General features: G+C 34.2%; 1 long non-coding RNA gene across 1 annotated transcript; it reads right to left on the bottom strand.

Moving 5' to 3' along the window:
• Nucleotides 1-2435: 2435 nt before the first annotated feature.
• Nucleotides 2436-5177, bottom strand: LOC132118992 (uncharacterized). Its single transcript, XR_009426092.1, has 3 exons — nt 4806-5177; nt 4555-4640; nt 2436-2649 (listed from the first exon to the last, which is right to left on the bottom strand). It is a non-coding gene; the product is annotated as an uncharacterized LOC132118992 (long non-coding RNA).
• Nucleotides 5178-5965: the final 788 nt, after the last annotated feature.

The raw sequence follows: 5965 nt of genomic DNA on the forward strand, positions 1-5965 counted from the left end.
GGGAAATGCAATTAGAAGAAAGACGAATGCAATTAAAAATGGTTTACTGATCTTTAAAAGACAACAATAGTAAACATCCAACTAAGGTGATTTTTGAAGAATGCTGGGAACGTGAGAGAACAAATATAAAAAACATTGGTTGGATAGCAGGAAAAATGGCACAAACAATGGATTAGGAAATAGGAAATATAGTGATGCAGTGCCTATAGCTGCACTCCCACGGTGGTTATTTAATATGCCTGCAGTAGACCTGTATCTACTAGAAGTGGAAAAATTTAAAAGTGGTGCAGTCAATGAAATAAATCAGTATATTAAACGGTTATACTATGACAATGTACAAATTATAAAGATGGATCAATAGATCCAGAATCAAATAAGACAGGAGTAGCAATGGTCATCCCACAACAAGAAGTAATTATTGAAAAGAGAACACCAGACTATTTATCTGTATATTCTACAGAGTTGATTGATAATGTTTTAGCTTTACATTGGTTAGAAGATGCACAGAATACGAAAGCAGTTTTATGCTCCAATTCACTGGCGGCTCTAAGAGGTATTCAGTCAGGACAATCAAATTGCAGACAAAAAATTATAATAGAAATCATGCAACTGCTATATAGACTTCATGCTCATGACAAGGTTGTTTAATTTTTATGGATTCCAGCACATGTTGGAATAGATGGAATTGAAATGGCAGATAAACATGCTAAGAGATCGGTGAATACAAATATTGTAGAAATTGATGTAAAAATCTGCAAAGCAGAAGCAAAGACAATTATTAAGAAAGCTGTAATTAAACCTTGGCAACATAAATGGGATACCGAGAAGACAGGTAGACATCTGTATAAAATCCAAAAGAAAGTAGGATTTCCCAAATAAAGAAAGTGACTTAAAAAGAAGAGAAGACGTAATAATAGCAAGATTGAGATTAGGACATTCATCGTTAAATGGAAATTTACATAAAATCAGGAAACATCCTTCTGGATTATGTAGATTTTGTGGCGAAATTGAAACAGTGGAGCATATTTTATTACAGTGTAGTGCTTAAAGTAAAGAGAGACAGATGCTGGAAACAAAGTTACACTCAGAAGGTGCAAATAACATGACATTAGAACTAATATTAGGTAAAAGAAAATTCAGAAGAATGAAAGTAAGTTATCTTATAGACACAGGAATCTTCATAAGAGTATAAGAGTTAAATGTATTGTAGTAAGGTTTATATATATATATATATATATATATATATATATATATATATATATATATATATATATATATATATATACCCAGATAGCACAGGTACGTCGCGGAGACGTCTTTGAAAGATCGTAGCATCTGGTGAACATCGCATTCGATCGAATGTTTTTAGCTGTTAATGAGCCGTCTTCTTTACGTCTATACGACGTCTATACGATGAATCTTCAACATTTGAAATTACGTGCTGCCACGCAGCGCCGATCGGAGCAAGCAGATAAATGAGGAAAACTAGAGTTTTTGAAGCACTACCATGTCACACAGACGCAACCGTTGTTGCAAAGAGCAATGCCAGAAATATAACGAGGAATAATTTTCCTGACGGGGATTTGTCAATTCGCCCGCTTGTGTGTAGGCGATATCAGTGATTATCTTATTGCGTTGCATCGCGCCGCTCGCGTCCAACTAGACACATGTATTTATAATCAAATACAAATACAACCATAACTATAAACACCCATACACACGAACTATCTTTTGCAGCCGATCATGCACAACCTTTGTTTGCTTGATCCCTCCGTAGACAAAAATACATGCAAAAAATGTCAGCCCAGTTTCTTATTTAAAGTGACTCGTTTCAAGCTAACTGTAATTTTACTTGCGATATCATTGGTTAATATTACTTATCTGTCATCTTGTAGAAAGCACAAATTAAACCTTGTAGCCTACCACACTTGACTGCTGTTTAGAATTTCTAGACAGCAGTCAAGTGTATTTTTAACATTACAAGCTTGATAATTTGAGTAACACTTTAATTTATACCATGTCTGTATGAAGGTCAGGTCAAAGGTTTGTGTGGTTCTTTGATTCCATGCAATACATTGAAATCCAAAGCCATTTTCATATTCTTATTTTCTTCCAAATAATGATGCTCACAATTTCCAATGAGAAAGTTAAAGGTGACAAAGGCAAAGAAAACCCTTGATGTTTAACTGAATGAGGAAGCCTTCGGATGAAAACCCTATACAAATGTTAATTTGATTCATATTGCCTCAGAATTAATGATACTGACAAAAGTCTCATACTTGATTATGACAGGTAATACAACACTTTATTTTCTAGTGAAAAAAAATAAACTGAGCCTGTAATAAACTTTAAAACAATCTTTAAATAATAAAACATTAAGGACACACTTTAATGTATTAACTGCTGAAAGCATCGAGGTGGGGGGGGGGAGGGGGGTTGACTTTATTCACAACATAACAGAGTACATAATAACAGTCTCAAAAAAATAATAGAAAGATCTCTATTAGAATAATCCATAACATTTGCAATGGACAAGGTGTAGACCGTGAACTGGTTATGGACTGCACTTAATGAAACTGTTGCAAGATGGATGTGGGAATGATGGAGGTCTATAGGTAGATCTGTGCTAAGGATGTTGTCCTAGGGTGTCTGGTGGAGAAAAGAAGAGGAAAAAAAATGTTAAAGCATTTTATAAGGAAATAATGTTACTGAAAACTTACTGTGTAAACAATAATACAATACTGGGCAGTGAACATCATGTACAATGCGCACAATACTGTCAGCAACCTCTTTACTAGATACTACACAGCTGTTCCACTGAAATCAGACTCATGAACATGATTGTCACAATATTTATTTGAATAATGTTTTTGGGTGAACCATCCCTTTAAGGTCCATGTTTGATAGAGATAATTGCTCATTTAGCAGTATTGCTGTGAAAGCTGACAGTAATGAATAAAACTGAACAAAGTTCTGACTACCATACATTAAATAGCAAAGAGCAACAAACCCAAAGCTGAACTGTGTATGTGTGCCCAAACTGTGGGCCCCTACATCCTTTCCGATTTTGTCCTCCAAACAATGTGAAAACTGAAGTCAAAGAAAACAAATATAATGAATGTATTTATGTAAGTTGTGCTACACATTAGCCAAAAAAAGGGTTAAAATACAAACATGACATTGTAAAACAAAAAACTCTTTGCTTGCCATTTTAAAGCATAAAACATATTAAAAATCCTAAAAACAAAACACCCATTAAATGTTCACTGTTATGGGGAACATCTATTCACGTTAATATACACGTATATTCTGAATATAGTAAATTAACATAGCAATTGTTTTACGAGTAGTAACTGTAGTAATTACATGTATACCCCATTTAATGCTCTCATAAATATAACATAGAATATTAAACCTACATTTAAAATAAATATTTTAGTACAATGTAAATTTTAGTCAGAATCATTGCACTCCTATTCTCTTCAATTATTTCCAAAATGAGACAAGGACTCTACCATCAAATGTAAGTTGTGCTCTGGAGAAACATGACTCAGGTCCACACACATCTGTCAAAGCATCTGTCAGAGCAAACTGCAAACAATATTTCTTTACTGAAGCATTTTCTTATCAACTGTGATACGACTTTTAGTTGTATGGATGTCGCCATCTTTGATAATACTTTACTATACTACTTTGCTTTAATTAGAGCAGCGGTTCTCAATTCCAGTCCTCGTGCCCACCAGCTCCACATATTTTTGTAAGTCTCTCTTTTTGATTCAGATAATCAGCTTGTTAGAAGAGAGCTCCGTGCATAACCTGTGTTCCCATTGACATGGTCCCTACAAAGTGTTCATTGCTCCCTACACCCTGAGCAGGGGATATCTGTTGAAGTTTAACTCACTTCAGAACATTCATTCATGGATTTGCGCTGCACAACATCTTCACAAACAGACAAGTGTGACTTCATATACCTCTGTAAATAAATACAATTTAAATACTGCTTGACTTTAGTTACTTGTTCATATAGTTACTTGTTCACACAGACAGCAATCGAAACACTATTGTAAGCAGTTGTGTGTAGAGAACATTGAGACTCACATCTGTAAGTAGATGCGGTTGTTACTCCCAAACAGTGAAGGTGTGAACATAGCCTACCTATGAGTAGTAAAAGTTTGTCCTTTTGTTTTCTTTACTTTTAAAAAAAAAAATAATAATTAGGTTAAACTGGCTTCTGCTTTTCAACTCCGGACAAACTTTATTTTATAATTTATGTTTTATTTTTTTCATGGTCTATCACATATCCTACATTCCAAACATATTTGTTCTTCAATTTGCATTCTCTGAAGACTGGAAATGTTGTGGAATAACTTGCCTTTTTAATATATAAAGAAAATAAAATGTGATGTTTTATCAAATTAATCTAAAACATTATTTGATTAAGATAATTGGTTGCAGCCTAAAAATTAACCATTCAAATATAGACAACAGTGTGCTAAACAACTGTTTACATATAGGAAGAGGTTTGGTGGTGAACAGTGGGAGAAAGATCCTCACCCAAAGTTTGGCCTGTAATATCCACAGCTGGTGTATCCTGAGGTTCTGGTGAGATGGCGGCAGAATGAAGGAGATCCGCTCAAAATCTGCTTTACAACATTAAATCTTGGTTATATGAGGTAATTCTTCTTGAGTGGTCTAATGGTACTCAATGGAAGTTTGTCGACACCCCCTAGTTGTTTTGGTATACAAAAATACAGTCAACGTTGTTGAAACAACAACAACAACAAACAACAACAAAAAATATATACCTGAAAGAGGAGTTTGTGGGAGAAGAGACAACTAGATCTGTATAGATTAGATCATGGTGGTCTCCATAAATAGACCGGTTGCAGAAGAGTGGATGATGGAAGGACTACAGCCAAACATCAGGACAGAAGTCTGCATGAGTCGGGTAAGCAGAATAGATTGCACTGTAAATAAACATCATTAAAACAAATGGTAAAGTCACTAAATTAAATCCCTATAAATCAAAGCAATTTTTAACTAACTATATGACATTATCACACACACAGGTTTTTTAAAGAGCTATATCTTGAGTCTTTTTGTTTATATTTATGCGTGTTATGATGAATCTGGCAATCAAAGATGCAGGATGCTAGTTTTTATTTTTAAATTACAATGTCTTCATTAAGAAATGTTCAAGAAAATGTCCCTTTCATAGCAAAAGGCAATAAATATCATTATTATTATGATTATTCTCTATATTGCACAAGGCTGAGCGAAAAACTTTCTGCATAATGTGCAGATGCATGTCTTTAGGTCACAAGGGTTTGGAATTTTATGGATTTATAGTATTGCATACATTTACATTTCTAACAATTATAGAGCATAAAATAATATTTGATTATTTGATAATATTAAATTTTGCTATGCGTTTAACGTGACGTGTATCGGAGTTGATTTGGGATCAAATGTTATGTTTGTTGCTAACTGAACGTGCACCGCGATTGGTTGCAAAACGCGTTGCTTCAACATATGATCGGGTAAAACTGTTTAAAATTAGTAAACTATTAAAAATCTTTCAACAATCCCACCAATGGCAAACATACTATCATAAAACTATACATTTCCACCTTTCGTACTTTACCTCTCAACCATCACTCCACCACAACTTGCCCTGACGACTTCTTCATCCCTTGGCTCATTGGCGACTCGCGCGCGTACATCGCCACCTATGGGGTTGCCCAATTATATTTAACAAAGAGGAACTCTCAGACTGGGAGGAAAAGAAAGAATTAAAACAAAACAAAAAATTATGTGTCTTATATTTTTGGTAACACCATTGCTTTGAATATAATAGGAAAACACTATTATCATTATTATTATTTTTAATGCAAAGTTAACGCATTAAGGATTATCTCCGCTTGGCCCCAGGGAGAATGCCTTGTTAGTCAACTTGCTTTTTTGT

Source organism: Carassius carassius, chromosome 38 (genome assembly GCF_963082965.1).
Source record: "Carassius carassius chromosome 38, fCarCar2.1, whole genome shotgun sequence".
Lineage (NCBI taxonomy): Eukaryota > Metazoa > Chordata > Actinopteri > Cypriniformes > Cyprinidae > Carassius > Carassius carassius.